Source organism: Bombina bombina, chromosome 3, assembly GCF_027579735.1.
Source record: "Bombina bombina isolate aBomBom1 chromosome 3, aBomBom1.pri, whole genome shotgun sequence".
Classification (NCBI taxonomy): Eukaryota; Metazoa; Chordata; class Amphibia; order Anura; family Bombinatoridae; genus Bombina; species Bombina bombina.
Genome location: NC_069501.1, coordinates 1,044,445,944 through 1,044,464,837, shown reverse-complemented (window position 1 = coordinate 1,044,464,837; position 18,894 = coordinate 1,044,445,944).

Below are 18,894 nucleotides of genomic sequence, written 5' to 3'. Positions count from 1 at the left end.
TTTTTTTATTTTAGGGGGCTTTTTTATTTTGAGAGGGCTATTAGATTAGGTGTAATTAGTTTAAATATCTTATAATTTCTTTTTTTTTATTTTGTGTAATTTAGTGGGGTTTTTTTTTTGGTAATTTAGGTAATTGAATTTAATTTAGGTAATTGATTTAATTGTAGTGTAAGGTTAGGTGTTAGTGTAACTTAGGTTAGGTTTTATTTTACAGGTAAATTTGTATTTATTTTAGCTAGGTAGTTAGTAAATAGTTAATAACTATTTAGTAACTATTCTACCTAGTTAAAATAAATACAAACTTGCCTGTAAAATAAAAATAAACCCTAAGCTAGCTACAATGTAACTATTAGTTATATTGTAGATAGCTTAGGGTTTATTTTATAGGTAAGTATTTAGTTTTAAATAGGAATTATTTAGGTAATGATAGTAAGTTTTATTAAGATTTATTTTAATTATATTTAAGTTAGGGGTGTTAGGTTTAGGGTTAGACTTAGGTTTAGGGGTTAATAACTTTAGTATAGTGGCGGTGACGTTGGGGGCGGCAGATTAGGGATTAATAACTGTAATGTAGGTTGTGGCGATGTTAGGGACAGCAGATTAGGGGTTAATAATATTTAACTAGTGTTTGCTAGGCGGGAGTGCAGTGGTTTAGGGGTTAATACGTTTATTCTAGTGGCGCCGATGTCCGGAGCAGCAGATTAGGGGTTAATAAATTTATTTTAGTGTTTACGATGCGGGAGGGCCTCGGTTTAGGGGTTAATAGGTAGTTTATGGGTGTTAGTGTACTTTTTAGCACTTTAGTTATGAGTTTTATGATACAGATTTGTAGCGCAAAACTCATAACTACTGACTTTCAGTTTACGGTATTGTGCTTGGAGGTATAGGGTGTACCGCTCACTTTTTGGCCTCCCATTCAGGCTCGTAATACCGGCGCAAAGGAAGTCCCATTGAAAAAGGACTTTTTGAAAGCTGCGGTAATTACGTTGCGTTAAGGCCAAATACGTGTGCGGTGCCCCTAAACCGGCAAGACTCGTAATACCAGCGGTAGTGAAAAAGAGCCTTAATGCTGCTTTTTCACTCATACTGCAAAACTCGCAATCTAGCTGTAACATTACAAAAAATAAAAAACTAACATTATTTTAAAGAAAAAAAAACTAACATTAACATTAATTAGCAAATATAAAAAGAGTTATGCCTATTCTGAAACCCACCCTAAAAAAAAATATTCTAACATTAAACTACAAATATAGACCTTAAAATGGCCTTTTGTAGGGCATTGTCCTAAAGTGTCTTAGCTTTTTTTGTGAAACCCCCCCCACTAATGTTAAAAAAAAACACCCCAAAAAAACACTAACATTAAACCCTAAAAATGGTACTCACCAAATATGAATCTGGGCGGCGAAGCTCCATTTTAATCCTGGCAGTGGTCCTCAATCATCTCGGCGGTGGTCCTTCATCTTGGCAGCGGTTCATATTCTTATCTTCATCTCGGCAGTCTACATTCATCTTCAGATCTGCAACAACGGTCCTCTTCATGCAGTCACCTGTCGCAAACTGAATTTTGAATGTGAGGTACCCCTTTTATAAAGAGACACCCTTGCATTCCTGTTGGCTGATTTTAATGTTCAAATTCAAATCAGCCAATAGAATGAACATTTTTTCTATTGGCTGATTTGAATTTGAACATTAAAATCAGCCAATAGTAATGCAAGGGTACCGCTATTTTTTTCATGCGGTCACCGTGTGAAGAGGATCGTTGTTGCAGATACTAAGATGGATTAAGACCGCAGCCACCGCAATGAAAAAAAGAAGATGGACCACTGCCAGGATCCAGAAGGACCACCGCCAGGATAAAGATGGACTACCTACCGCCTGAATGAAGATGGAGCAGATGGGGGTGGCGATTTAGGGGTTAATATTGTGGTCCAGATGTAATACATCCAAGAGTTTTACGGGAATCTAGCACTGTTATAACCAAATCTCTGTTATAGTCAAACCTCTATTTTTAATTTTTCATGACTCATTATACTCAGACATAGCACCTACGACTGGCGTAAAGCTGATGTGGTGCCACTTTTTAAAAAGGGAAAAAGGGCTGATCCAGGAAGATATAGACCAGTTAAGATATAGTCGGGAAGATACTTGAAAGGATTATATTGATCAGTATATTTGTGTAAACAAGATTATGAGTTCAAATCATTATCGTTTTATGAGAAATAGATTATGTCAAACTAATCTAATTAGACCATATGAGGAGGTAAGTAAAAATATAGATAAAGGGGAATCTGTTGATTTTAAATACTTGGATTTTGCAAAGGCATTTGACACAATGCCACATGAGATATTAATGTACAAAATTAAGGGACTGGGAATATCTGAAAATGTTAGCTCATTGATCAATAATTGGTTAAAATATAGGGAGCAAGAAGTAATTGTAAGTGGATCATACTCAAAGGTAATCAGGGATCAGTACTGGGTCCTGTTCTTTTTAATATTTTTATTAATGACTTGGACCAAGGATTAAATAGCAACATCTCTATTTTTGCAGATGAAACAAAGTTGTGTAAGGTCATTAGGTCATCGTAGGATGAAATTGCTTTTTAAGGGGATTTACAAAAATTAGAAAAATGGGCAGGTAAATGGAAAATGAGATTTAATACAGTAAAATGTTAGATTCTACATTTTGGAAGTAAAAAAAAAAGCAGGGATTCTTTATTTTTAAATGGGACTAGACTTTTCAAAACAAAGGAGGTAAGGGAGTACTTATAGATAACAAGCTAAAGATGGGTGCACAATGCAAGACAGTGTCTGCTAAGGCTAATAAGATACTAGCATATATTAAAAGAGGCGTTGATGCAAGGGAAGAAAGCATAATTCTGTCACTATATAAATCCCTGGTAAGATCTCAATATGAGTATGGAGTGCAGTTCTGGGGACCAATCTCTAAAGAAGACATTGAAGACTTGAAAACTTGAAAAATTTCAAAGAAGGGCCACAAAACTAATAAGGGAAATTGACAATTTAAGCTACGAGGAGATGATTACTTTATATAAATATATCCAAGGCCCATTTACAGAGATGGTTGAAGCTCTGTTTAATCCAAAAAATTGATTAGAGTTTGAACACTGCTGATTTGCATTCTCAATTCCTTGGATATCTTTTTATATCCCTTTCCTGTTTTATACAGTTCAACTACCTTTTTCCCACAGATCCTTTGACAATTATTTTGCTTTCCCCATGACTCAGAGTCCAGAAACGTCAGTGCAGCACTGGATGAAAGATGCAAGGGTCTGTCAGGAGTCCAGAAACTCATTGACCTTTTATACACACACACTAATTACAAGCAAACAGATCACAGGTGAGGATGGTTACCTTTAATAGCCATTCAAACCCCTTAGTGTCAACTTGTGTGCATGTTATCAGGCCAAAATCATTTGGGTAGTTTCTGTTGTCATTATGATTTAAAAATAGTAAACACAGTTGATTGATAATAAATGGCTTCAGCCAAACACTAACCATGAGTGAAAGAAAAGTTTTTGTGTTATCATTCATATTTTCTGAAAAATTGCCAAGAAATCATAAATTGTTGCAGGGTATGTAAACTTTTGAGCACAACTGTATGTACTGCCTCACACAGATTTTGGAGCTTTAAAAAGAAGATTTTGTGCTGTATAGGTGCAGTTCAGAGAAAAGACATCTGGTGTCAGTAATACAAAGCATTAATTGGAAGATCTTATTTGTATTTATTAATTTGTGTCTGCAAAGCTTTTGAGTGGCTTATCAGCTGCTGTACAAATATTACATTTCTACTGTCCATGCAGCCAGTAAAAAGCATCATCCTGATACAATATCTGTATGCAATGTTTGGCAAAATAATTCTCTTGACATTTTTAATATTCATGCAAATCATAAGTCTAGCTCGTCTTCCCTAAAAATGTCTCTATCTTAGATATGGCCACAAACTGTGGTTCAGGCTCCACAGCCTGTCAGCATTGTCAACAATGAATTATGAAATACTATTCTGCATGTGTCTCTTGCATCCAACGGCATAAATTAATACTATTGTTATCAAACAAATGGCTTTAACCTATTTGTGACATGCAAATAGATTTAGCATTATACACTTAAACTTAGACAAAATTACTTGGATTTTTAAATAATTTGTATACAAAATTGATCACAAATTAAATAATATCACAGCATTTAATATCCTACTTGTCAAATATATATTAGACACATAGCATGGCATTCTGAACTATGCAATAAGGAAAATATCATTTTAATGTGTTATAAAAAATATTTTGCTAAGTGTGAAAACCTGAACATAAGTAGAGGACAGTAAATGCCATTTTAAAATCTTTAATTTGGATGGTGAAGAAAACTGTGATGTAACTCTTCCATCAGCTTATGGGTTAACAAAGGGTAATAAGTTAAGAGGGAAAATATATATATATAAAAAAAACTACATTACGTACACTACAAAGCAAATATATTTAGATGCCTACTGCATCATTTTATTCCATAATTATTGTAACACATTTATTAAAAATGTCAATGTATAGCATTATTAATTATGAGGACATTGATGAGAAGAGAATTATTATTATTAGTTATTTGTAGAGCGCCAACAGATTCCGCAGTGCTATAAGCATAAGTACAGTATGTTATGCGAGGTGGATTAAAATCTTAGTTGTGTTTTGTGTGAGGAAGTGTCTAGTTTGGAGATGTTTTTAAGGTAGAAATGGCCAAAGACTGGAGTAAAAGAAAGATCTGTGTCAAGTGTGACCCCCAAGACATTGAGCAAGCGGGGTTGGGGTAATTATGTCATTATCAACAGTTGTAGAAAGATGGGGAGTGGAGATTTTGGAAGAAGGCAGGAAAATAAGGAGCTCCGTTTTGGAGAGATTTAGCTTAACCCCTTAATGACCACAGCACTTTTCCATTTTCTGACCGTTTGGGACCAAGGCTATTTTTGCATTTCTGCAGTGTTTGTGCTTAGCTGTAATTTTCCTCTTACTCATTTACTGTACCAACACATATTATATACCGTTTTTCTCGCCATTAAATGGACTTTCTAAAGATACCATTATTGTCATCATATCTTATAATTTACTATAAAAAAATTATAAAATATGAGGAAAAAATGGAAAAAACACACTTTTTCTTACTTTGACCCCCAAAATCTGTTACACATCTACAACCACCAAAAAACACCCATGCTAAATAGTTTCTAAATTTTGTCCTGAGTTTAGAAATACCCAATGTTTACATGTTCTTTGCTTTTTTTGAAAGTTATAGGGCAATATATACAAGTAGCACTTTGCTATTTCCAAACCACTTTTTTTCAAAATTAGCGCTAGTTACAATGGAACACTGATATCTGTCAGGAATCCCTGAATATCCCTTAACATGTGTATATATATTTTTTGAAGACATCCCAAAGTATTGATCTAGGCTGATTTTGGTATATCTCATGCCACCATTTCACCGCCAAATGCGATCAAATAAAAAAAATTGTTCACTTTTTCACTATTTTTTTCACAAACTTTAGGTTTCTCACTGAAATTATTTACAAACAACTTGTGCAATTATGGCATAAATGGTTGTAAATGCTTCTCTGGGATACCCTTTGTTCAGAAATAGCAGACATATATGGCTTTGGCGTTGCTTTTTGGTAATTAGAAGGCCGCTAAATACCACTGCGCACCACACGTGTATTATGCCTAGCAGTAAGGGGTTAATTAGGGAGCATGTAGGGAGCTTCTAGGGTTAATTTTAGCTTTAGTGTAGTGTAGTAGACAACCCAAAGTATTGATCTAGGCCCATTTTGGTATATTTCATGCCACCGTTTCACCGCCAAATGCGACCAAATTATAAAAAAAGTTCACTTTTTCACAATTTTAGGTTTCTCACTGAAATTATTTACAAACAGCTTGTGCAATTATGGCACACATGATTGTAAATGCTTCTCTGGGATCCCCTTTGTTCAGAAATAGCAGACATATATGGCTTTGGCGTTGCTTTTTGGTAATTAGAAGGCCGCTAAATGCCGCTGTGCACCACACGTGTATTATGCCCAGCAGTGAAGGGGTTAATTAGGGATCTTGTAGGGAGCTTGTAGGGTTAATTTTAGCTTTAGTGTAGTGTAGTAGACAACCCAAAGTATTGATATAGGCCCATTTTGGTATATTTCATGCCACCATTTCACCGCCAAATGCGATCAAATAAAAAAAACGTTCACTTTGTCACAAACTTTTTCACAAACTTTAGGTTTCTCACTGAAATTATTTACAAACAGCTTGTGCAATTATGGCACAAATGGTTGTAAATGCTTCTCTGGGATCCCCTTTGTTCAGAAATAGCAGACAAATATGGCTTTGGCGTAGCTTTTTGATAATTAGAAGGCGGCTAAATGCCACTGGGCACCACACGTGAATTATGCCCAGCAGTGAAGGGGTTAATTAGGTAGCTTGTAGGGGGCTTGCAGGGTTAATTTTAGCTTTAGTGTAGAGATCAGCCTCCCACCTGACACATCAGACCCCCTGATCCCACCCAAAGAGCTCTCTTCCCTCCCTCACCACACAATTGTCCCCGCCATATTAAGTACTGGCAGAAAGTCTGCCAGTACTAATATAAAAGGTATCAACCATATATACACAGACAAATGGCTTAACATATAGCCGTATTTTATAACATGCCAATACTATACTAGATGAACAACACCCAGGCCAGAGGATAGCACCACTCGTAATAGAAGGTCCATGGTAATCGTAAGGGATCTATGTTCATTATCTGGTAAATACATAATTGCAGCAAAACATGTGCAGTTATAAGCTTAAAGGGACACTAAACCCAACATTTTTCTTTCATGATTCAGATAGAGAAAAAATTTTTAAACAACATTCCAATTTACTTCTATTATCTAATTTGCTTCATTCTTTAGATATCCTTTTTAAAAGAAATAGCAATGCACATGGGTGAGCCAATCACACGAGGCATCTGTGAACAGCCACCAATCAGCAGCTACTAAGCCTATCTAGATATGCTTTTCAGCAAAGGATAACAGAAAAATGAAGCAAATTAGATAATAGAAGTAAATTAGAAGTTTGTTTAAAAATGCAAGTTCTTTCTAAATCATGAAAGAAAAAATGTGGGTTTCATGTCCCTTTAAAAGCATACAGTATAAATGCTAGGCCGAACACATATAAAATGTATCAAATGCCAAGTTCCCAAAAGCTCTGTGCTAGTAAATATATCAGTTCAATTAGATTTCAGCACTTGTTGTCAGGTGTGGTGCTTATTAGTTTTAAAGCACCTTCGTTCCAAAGCGACCTTGTAACAAATAGCAACAAAGTTATTCCGTTAATATGTTACTGTAAGGTTTGATCATCAAGTGAGTCCTCCACTCTGGGAACCAATGGCAAAAAAGTAAAGGCCAAGCATATTATTCAGATAACTGCACGCTTATGCATCCGTGTAAACTGGAAAGCTGATCCAAGCTTGACAATGCTGACGTCACACACCAAAGGCCGTTTCACCTCCCACGTGACCAGACGTCATAGGGGCTTCCTCAGGGCGTACATTACAGAACTCCATATGCAAGCTTTTAAATACTACCCATTTCCCGGATTGGTGAAATTATACATGTGCGGTTTCTTAAAGAGACAATACACAGGGTAAAGCCTGCTAAACAAAAACTAGTAAAAATTAATTCATTGTACATTCATATAGAATAATAAAAATCACTTATTACTAATAAGTTTTGATAATATATACATTGATGTCAGCCTCCATGAACAGAGAATAAGCAGTAGGACAGCTATACTAGTGTGTATTAATGGTTCTTTAATCTCTGGCATAGATCCTGTGGTCTTTTTTCTCATGATAACAGCTTTCCAATTTAAATATTGGGTTATCCTCTGAGAGAGGTTTTGCCATTGATTGGTTGATGTAAAATGCATTTGCATGGATCCCCATTTATGAACCATGGTAGCAGATTCCTGTTGGAGTACAGGGCTACCCTCTGGTAGGGGTGTTGCAATTAGCGTTTAATTATACTTATCCCTGTAAATTGGTTGTAAGCTGGCCATGCTTTTTTATTTACATGTACCTTTCACATTACACAATGTATATATGTATTATTAACACATTAATGGAATAAAGTGTTTATTATGTATGCAGTCCCTTTTGGGAGACCTACCTGCTGAGTATGCTAAAAATTGCTTAAACGTACTAAGTGTGACATTGTTATTATTATTATATATAACTATTTTGAGTGCTGAAACCCCTGTCTTTTTAAAGAGGTTACGTAAGTGTATTCTCTTTCTCTTCTCTCTTCTCTAAAATAAAAAATGTGTTTTTCAGGGTCTGCAGTGCACCACATAAAATTTAATATATTTACTTTTTCCTTCCTCTTCCCATTCCATTGTTTATTTATATATATATATATATATATATATATATAGAGAGAGAGAGAGAGAGAGAGAGAGAGAGAGAGAGAGAGATAGGTAGGTGGAAAGATAGATAGATATATTTATTTCTCTCAAGCGGGAGCGCTTAATACTGATATACTTGTAATATAGCCCTATATATTTAAAAATTAAAATTACCACAAAGCCACAGGAAAGAGTTAATAGCACATGACCATGAATTGAGCTTCTAAAAAACTGCAATTAAACACAAAGGGCAGTAATCAGTAATAATGAATAAGTTTGTGCATAATGTTCTGCATTCCCATTTGGAGTTTATTTTTTCACAAGGCAAAAGCTTAAGGATTAGAATCCAGGCCATTGAGCTTTAAGTTGCAAGACAGACATACAGGAAAAAAGTAGCTATGATGTAGGTAACCTGGATTTGTAGAGGAAGAATCCTGGTTATGTATCTGAAGAGTTATGGTACTGGAACTTAAAGAACGTTATACATTTTGGAAAATACAACAAAAAGATGACCAAATAGAGGCCTATAACTTAGCTTTGAGGTAGAAAGAGTTGAAGTAGACCAGATGTTTTGTGACATAAATAATTAGAAAATGAATCTATATTTACTTAAATTCCTTCTACACATTTCACTCCAAAATTCTTACATAAACATGTTACATTGATAAACTATTTTCACTCTGCATTCTTTAGCCTGGAAAAACATGATGTAGGAATGCACTCTATTGGTTTTAATCATTTATATAAATTATTTATCATTTAATTAAAAATAACATTTGAAATTAATCCTGCATTTGACAATTAAGTGTTCCCTTGTTTATTGGCCTGCAGTGCACACCATGCCCCACACTGCAGGGATAGGTCCAGACTTATAATTAGTGTTAATGAGGAAATGTTTGGTCAGATGATTTTTATTACTGGCTTACCCAGTATTTTCACAAATGTTCACAGTTTAGTTCTGACATAATGCGTAACTGGGTGCCATTGTTACAAATGGACAACTTTCCAGTACTTATATGCACATAAGTAACTGATTTCGGCCTAGATTACAAGTGGAGCACAATCGATAGTACGGAATGTGCTATCCATATTGTGACCCTGTGCTAAGGATACAGCACAATTTGGTATTGCAAGTGAATGGTAAAAAAAAAGATTTACCATAGAATCTTTATGCAGCTCACATGTTTTGTCAGATTTTTTTAAAACTTTTTTTTGTTCTTTAATTTTAAAGGGACAGTATACACTCATTTTCATATAACTGCATGTAATAGACACTACTATAAAGAATAAGATGCACAGATACTGATATAAAAATCCAGTATAAAATGGTTTAAAAACGTACTTAGAAACTTTCAGTTTAGCTCTGTTGAAAAGGCAGTTGGAAAGCTCACTGCAAGTGGGAAATAAGACACTTCCCCCTCCCCCTTCTTTTGCATATGAAAAGACCCTTTACACAAACAGGAGCAAGCTGGAGAAGGTAGCTGACGGTATTCAAATAAAACTTTGGGGCTTGGTTAGGAGTCTGAAAATCAGAGCAATGTTATTTAAAAATAAGCAAAATTATACATTTTTAAAAAAAACAAACTTTATGGGCTTTATAAATAGATCATCTACAAAATATTTATGCAAAGAAAAAATGAGTGTATAATGGCCCTTTAAATTGTAATTCTGTAACTAAATAGCTAAGTAAAATTGCCCTCCACTGGCAGCTCTTTATATATATATATATTAGGGATGGGCGAATGTGTTTATATCCGAATCCGAATGTTAGAATGAATGTTATTGTAGAAATTCGATTTACATAATACAATGTTGATAAAAACGAATATTTTAAAAAATTCGATTTTCTAATGTTATTTACAGTTTTTCGAATGTCACATTCGAATTCGAATGTCACATTCGAATTTGAATGTCACATTCAAATTCGAATGCTACATTCGAATATCACATTCGAATTTGAATATTACATTTATAAAACACAATTGTAGACTAGAAACACTATTTCGAATGTCACATTCAAATCGAATATCACATTTGAATCGAATGTCACATTCAAATTCGAATATTACATTTATAAAACACATTTTTTGTCACATTAGAATCGAATATCACATTTGAATTAAATATCAAATTTAAAACACAGTATTAGACTAGAAATACTATTTCAAATTCGAATGTGACATTCGAATTCGAATGTAGCATTCGAATATTACATTTATTAAACATAGTTGTAGACTAGAAATACTATTTCAAATTTGAATGTAACATTTGAATTCGAATGTCACATTTGAATTCGAATGTCACATTCGAATTCGAATATTACATTTCAAAATTGAATGAATACATAGCTAAACATTCTATTATTCGAACTAATATTTTGGAATTTTATTGAAAAATTCGAAAACGAAAATTTGAAAATAGAATGTCAGAATGTTATATAAACATTCGAAATTCAATTCGAACAAACGAATGTATCAAAATTCGTTTTAAATTTTGAATTTTTAGAAACATTCGCCCATCCCTAATATATATATATATATATATATATATATAGTAAATAAATTAAAAAAAAACACAAAACAAAAGATTTTTGTTTAATCCATGTGACAGGAAAATATTAATTCTTTGCTTTTTGGGGCAAAATTTGCTCAGTCTGGTCCTAAAGGGCTAGATTACAAGTGGCACACTCATTTTTTCCCCCGCTTGTGCGCTAGAAGTAATATTTTTATGCTGGCGGGTTAGCGCACATATTACAAGTTTGCATGCAAGCAAAACCCGATGTGCACTAATTTCAACACTAACCTGACACGCATTAGACCTATGGCACTAAAGCGGAAGATAGTTATGAATATTTAACATTCCAATGTTCTTCACATAGAAGAAAATGTTCTTTTTATTTTTAAATATTTATTTCTATATAAATCTAAGGATTTTTTGTATGAATAATTACAGATATATATAGAAATAAATATTTAAAAATAAAAATACAATTTTCTTCTAAATGAAGACCATTGGAATGTTAAATATTTCTATTAAAAATTAAGTAAAACACATTACAATATAACAAAAATGAATACAAGTTATTTTCATGTTTAATGGAATCTGAGTAGAAAATTCTCCAGTGTATTATATATATATATATATAAAATGTAGAAATGACTGCAGCACTCCGGGTGTATTTTAATAATTTTAATTACAAGCAGTGAACATACAGGCGACGTAAGCGTAAGGAAAGCGTAAGGCTCAGCACTCACTCAAAACTCCACTTTATTGGTGATGTTTCTGGGATAAACCTTCCCCTTCCTCAGGTTTATCCCTGAAACATCACCAATAAAGTAGAGTTTTGAGTGAGTGCTGAGCCTTACATATTCATTGGATATATATACGTGTATGTGTTGTATATATGTATATGCATATTTACACATATAAACACATAAATACACACACACACACACATATATATACACACATACACATATTTAGATATAAATGTATACATTATAGCTTTTCCCAGTCAACCACCTTGTCATATACCATATCCCTTTTAACCCTTATAAAACATTTTCATTAATATTGATATCAATTTTTTTTATCAGAAAGTGTATATATGAGTATAATACTTTATTTTAATGTATTTATGTTGTGTTTGGGGAACATTTATTTTTTAATCTTACACTTTACGCTAGGGGGTATATTTATTAATGTGCGAGCGGACATGATATGTTGTAGCGTATCATGTCTTCCGCACATTGATAAATGCCAATGGATAGGTCCAGACTGATAATTAGTGTTAATGAGGAAATGTTTGGTCAGATGATTTTTATTACTGGCTTACCCAGTATTTTCACAAATGTTCACAGTTTAGTTCTGACATAATGCGTAACTGGGTGCCATTGTTACAAATGGATACCTTTCCAGTACTTTTATGCACATAAGTAACTGATTTCGGCCTCGATTACAAGTGGAGCACAATTGATAGTACGGGATGTGCTATCCATATTGTGACCCTGCGCTAAGGATACAGCACAATTTGGTATTGCAAGTGAAGGTAAAAAAAGATTTACCATAGAATCTTAATGCAGCTCACATGTTTTGTCAGATTTTTTTAAAACTTTTTTTTGTTTTGTAATTTTAAACTGTAATTCTGTAACTAAATAGCTAAGTAAAATTGTCTTCCACTGGCAGCTCTTTTTTATACCAATATATATGTATGTGTATATATATATATATTAAATACATTTAAAAAAAACACACAAAACAAAAGATTTTTGTTTAATCTATGTGACAGGAAAATATTAATTCTTTGCTTTTGCACAGTCTGGTCCTTAAGGGCTAGATTACAACTGGCACACTCATTTGTTTTCCCCGCTTGTGCGCTAGAAGTAATATTTTTAAGTTGAAAGTAAAAAGTTTGCATGCAAGCAAAAACCGATGCACTAACTTAAACACTTTGGATATCACGAACACGCTAACTTTTCTATTAAGAATGAAGTAAAACACATTACAAATAAAAAAAAATAATAAAAGTTATTTTCATGTTTAATGGAATCTGAGTAGAAAGTTCTCCAGTGTATTTATTACATATATTTATAAAAAGAAAGCGTAAGGCTCAGCACTCACTTAAAACTCCACTTTATTGGTGATGTTTCTAGGATAAACCTTCCCCTTCCTCAGGTTTATCCCTGAAACATCACAAATAAAGTGGAGTTTCGAGTGAGTGCTGAGCCTTACATATTCATTGGATATTTTTCACTCAAGCACCCTCAAGTTCTTTTGTTGAAATATGTGAGAGTGTACTTTTTTGGGACTTTATCATATATATATATATATATATATATATATATATATGTGTGTGTGTGTGTTTGTATTATATATATGTATATGCATATTTACACATATAAACACATAAATACACACACACATAAATATATATATATATATATATATATATATACACACATACACATATTTAGATATAAATGTATACATTATAGCCCTTCCCAGTCAACCACCTTGTCATATGCCATATCCCTTTTAACCCTTATAAAACATTTTCATTAATATTGATATCAAATATTTTTTTTATCAGAAAGTGTATATATGAGTATAATACTTTATTTTAATGTATTTATGTTGTGTTTGGGGAACATTTATTTTTTAATCTTAACACTTTACGCTAGGGGGTATATTTATTAATGTGCGAGCGGACATGATACGATGTAGCGTATCATGTCCTACGCACATTGATAAATGCCAACAGCATACTCTGTCAGCATTTATCATTGCACTAGCAGTTCTTGTGAACTACTGGTGCAATGCCGCTCCCCTGCAGATTTGCGGCCAATCGGCCGCTAGCAGGGCGTGTCAATCAACCCGATTGTATTGGATCGATTTCTGTCCACGGCCTCAGAGCAGGCGGACAAGTTATGGAGCAGCTGTCCTTCATAACTTCTGTTTCCATGCGGAGCTTGATAAATCGGCCCCTAGGTCTTCAGGTGCTCGAATCCAGTCAGCGCAAATTTTTTTTGCTTGAGCGCAACCATTTACTTTCAACTTGTAATATGTGCGCTAGTTAGCACAGTCGCAACACTTGTAATCTAGTCCTTAGATGGGTGGTTGTTGTAAGGGTGCCTCTTTCCTGCTTAGTGAGTCTTAATAGTATGGAATAGACAGCAGTTGGAATCCACTGCAGTAAGGTAAAAGTTGGCTAGAGGAGGATAAAGGCACTAGTGGGGTTCAGTAGATAAGTAGAGTCATGGGGTACCATGGTTGCTGACAGCATATTAGCCTTATGGTATTAAGTTTTTTTTGGATGGTTGCCAGTGGTAGGGTTTGCTAGGTACTGTAAGGTTAGGCCATGCTTATGGAAATTACAATAAGGGATCATGCACTGAGGGGTCTGAGGTGTAGGGGTTGAATAAAGGTTGGAGGAGGCCAGTGTGGCAAGAATTTGGGTGGTGTTGGGAAGTTATGGTAAGGCTTAAAACACTGAAGGGGACCTTGTGTGACTGATTGACAGTGGGGGTTGTGGGTGATGCAATTATTATTACAGATGCAATTTATTACAGATGAAATTAAGTTTATTACATTGACGTGGTCCAAGATGATCAAAGGGCCCCTAATACAGATTAAATACTAATATCTGTATAACAATAACTAAATGCAAAAGACAAGCAATGACTGCAATCCAAAGGGTAAAAGGTTGTTCTACTGGAATATTAGCAGATAACATTAAAATACGACAAGTTTGTGATGGTGCTGAAATGCATTTGTTTTATTCCTATAAAAAGGTAATTTCTGACCTTTCAGTATGGAGTAATAGTTTTTGTTGTTGTTGAGCCTTGATTGCTCATAAGGTGTAATTGGTAGCAAGAGGATTGCTGATAATTTGTGACAGTGACACTAATAATTGCTGCTCACCTGGGATCCAGCCTGTGGTTATTCCAGTCATCAATTTGAAATACTTGACAAACACAAGCTTATAGTGTATTATTTCTATAAATGTAATATATGTTTGTGTAGTGTGCGCACACATAGGCCCCTATTTAACAAAGGTCTTGCGTACCTGATCTGACAGTGCGGATCAGGTCTGCAAGACCTCGCTGAATGTGGAGAGCAATATGCTCTCCGTATTCAGCATTGCACCAGCAGCTCACAATAGCTGCTGGTGCAATGCCGCCCCCTGCAGATTCGCGGCCAATCGGCCGCCAGCAGGGAGGTGTCAATCAACCCGATCGTACTCGATCGGGTTGAATTGTGGCGATTCCTGTCCACCTGCTCAGAGCAGGTGGACAAGGTTATGGAGCAGCGGTCTTTGTGACCGCTGCTTCATAACTGCTGTTTCTGGCGAGTCTGAAGACTCGCCAGAAACACGGGCCATCAAGCTCCTTTCGGAGCTTGATAGATAGGCCACATAGAGCTTCCTGTAACATCATGCAAAACTCTCACTTTATACACAGATATGGTCAATGTCACATGATTTTAGTGCACAGTTAACAGAACAGCTACACTGAAAGTATGCTAACTTTCGGCTAGATTTAGAGTTCTGCGGCCAAAGGGGTGCGTTAGCTACGCGTGTATTTTTTCCCCCGCACCTTTTAAATACCGCTGATATTTAGAGTTCACAGAAGCATAATTTACCGCCACTGCAACTTTCAATACCAGCGGTGCTTACGGACGCGGCCAGCTTAAAAAATGTGCTCGTGCACGATTCCCCCATAGGAAACAATGGTTCTGTCTGAGCTGAAAGAAAACCTAACACCTGCAAAAAAGCAGCGTTCAGCTCCTAACGCAGCCCCATTGTTTCCTATGGGGAAACACTCCCTACGTCTGCACCTAACACCCTAACATGTACCCCGAGTCTAAACACCCCTAACCTTACACTTATTAACCCCTAATCTGCCGCCCCCGCTATCGCTGACACCTGCATATTATTATTAACCCCTAATCTGCTGCTCCGTACACCGCTGCAACCTACGTTATCCCTATGAATCCCTAATCTGCTCCACCTAACCCCCGCCGACCCCTATATTATATTTATTACCCCCTAATCTGCCCCCCCCCCATGTCGCTGCTACCTACCTACAATTATTAACCAGTAATCTGCCGACCGGACCTCACCGCTACTCTAATAAATGTATTAACCCCTAAAGCTAAGTCTAACCCTAACACTAACACCCCCCTAAGTTAAATATCATTTTTATCTAACAAAATAAAATAAATCTTATTAAATAAATTATTCCTATTTAAAGCTAAATACTTACCTGTAAAATAAACCCTAATATAGCTACAATATAAATAATAATTATATTTTAGCTATTTTAGGATTAATTAATAGTTAATAACTATTTAATAGCTACCTAGTTAAAATAATTACAAAATTACCTGTAAAATAAATCCTAACCTAAGTTACAATTAAACCTAACACTACACTATCAATAAATAAATTAAATACAAATACCTACAAATAAATACAAATAAATACACTAACTAAAGTACAAAAAAATAAAAAAAGAACTAAGTTACAAAAAATAAAAAAATAATTTACAAACATTATAAAAATATTACAACAATTTTAAGCTAATTACACCTACTCTAAGCCCCCTAATAAAATAACAAAGCCCCCCAAAATAAAAAAATGCCCTACCCTATTCTAAAATAAAAATTGAAAAGCTCTTTTACCTTACCAGCCCTAAAAATGGCCTTTTGCGGGGCATGCCCCAAAGAATTCTGCTCTTTTGCCTGTAAAAAAAAACATACAAATACCCCCCAACATTACAACCCACCACCTACATACCCCTAATCTAACCCAAACCCCCTTAAATAAACCTAACACTAAGCCCCTGAAGATCTTCCTATCTTATGTCTTCATCCAAGCGGGGGCTGAAGAGGTCCATCATCCGGCTGAAGTCTTCATCCAAGCGGGGGCTGAAGAGGTCCATCATCCAGCCGAAGTCTTCATCCAAGCGGGGGCTGAAGAGGTCCATCATCCGGCATCTTCAATCTTCTTTCTTCCGGCTCCATCTTCATCCAGCCGACGCGAAACATCCTTCCTCCACGACTAATTCCCGACGAATGAAGGTTCCTTTAAGGGAAGTCATCCAAGATGGCGTACCTCGAATTCTGATTGGCTGATAGGATTCTATCAGCCAATCGGAATTAAGGTAGGAAAATGGGCATTTTTTTATTTTGGGGGGCTTTGGTATTTTATTAAGGGGCTTAGAGTAGGTGTAATTAGCTTAAAATTGTTGTAATATTTTTATAATGTTTGTAAATTATTTTTATTTTTTTGTAACTTAGTTCTTTTTTTATTTTTTGTACTATAGTTAGTGTATTTATTTGTATTTATTTGTAGGTATTTGTATTTAATTTATTTAATGATAGTGTAGTGTTAGGTTTAATTGTAACTTAGGTTAGGATTTATTTTACAGGTAATTTTGTAATTATTTTAACTAGGTAGCTATTAAATAGTTATTAACTATTTAATAGCTATTGTACCTGGTTAAAATAAATACAAAGTTGCCTGTAAAATAAATATTAATCCTAAAATAGCTACAATATAATTATTATTTATATTGTAGTTATATTAGTGTTTATTTTACAGGTAAGTATTTAGCTTTAAATAGGAATCATTTATTTAATAAGATTTATTTTATTTCGTTAGATTAAAATTATATTTAATTTAGGGGGGTGTTAGTGTTAACCCCTAATCTGCCGCCCCCGCTATCGCTGACCCCTGCATATTATTATTAACCCCTAATCTGCCGCTCCATACACCGCCACAACCTACATTATCCCTATGTACCCCTAATCTGCTGCCCCTAACACCGCCGACCCCTATATTATATTTATTAACCCCTAATCTGCCGCCCCCAACGTCGCCTCCACCTACCTACAATTATTAACCCCTAATCTGCCGACCGGACCTCACCGCTACTCTAATAAATGTATTAACCCCTGAAGCTAAGTCTAACCCTAACACTAAAACCCCCCTAAATTAAATATAATTTAAATCTAACAAAATAAATTTACTCTTATTAAATAAATTATTCCTATTTAAAGCTAAATACTTACCTGTAAAATAAATCCTAATATAGCTACAATATAAATTATAATTATATTGTAGCTATTTTAGGATTAATATTTATTTTACAGGCAACTTTGTATTTATTTTAACCAGGTACAATAGCTATTAAATAGTTATTAACTATTTAATAATTACCTAGTTAAAATAATTACAAAATTACCTGTAAAATAAATCCTAACCTAAGTTACAATTAAACCTAACACTACACTATCAATAAATTAATTAAATAAAATACCTACAATTATCTACAATTAAACCTAACACTACACTATCAATAAATTAAATAAAATACCTACAAATAAATACAATTAAATAAACTAACTAAAGTACAAAAAATAAAAAAAGAACTAAGTTACAAAAAATACAAAATATTTACAAACATTAGAAAAATATTACAACAATTTTAAGCTAATTACACCTACTCTAAGCCCCCTAATAAAATAACAAATCCCCCCAAAATAAAAAAATGCCCTACCCTATTCTAAAATACAAATAGAAAAGCTCTTTTACCTTACCAGCCCTTAAAAGGGCCTTTTGCGGGGCATGCCCCAAAGAATTCAGCTCTTTTGCCTGTAAAAAAAAACATACAATACCCCCCCAACATTACAACCTACCACCCACATACCCCTAATCTAACCCAAACCCCCCTTAAATAAACCTAACACTAAGCCCCTGAAGATCTTCCTACCTTATCTTCACCACACCGGGTATCAACGATCGGTCAGGCTCCGAAGTCTTCATCCAAGCCCAAGCAGGGGCTGAAGACTTCCATCCTCCAGCTGAAGTCTTGATCCAAGCGGCGGCTGAAGAGGTCCATCATCGGGGCTGAAGTCTTCATCCTATCTGGGCAGAAGAGGAGATCCGGACCGG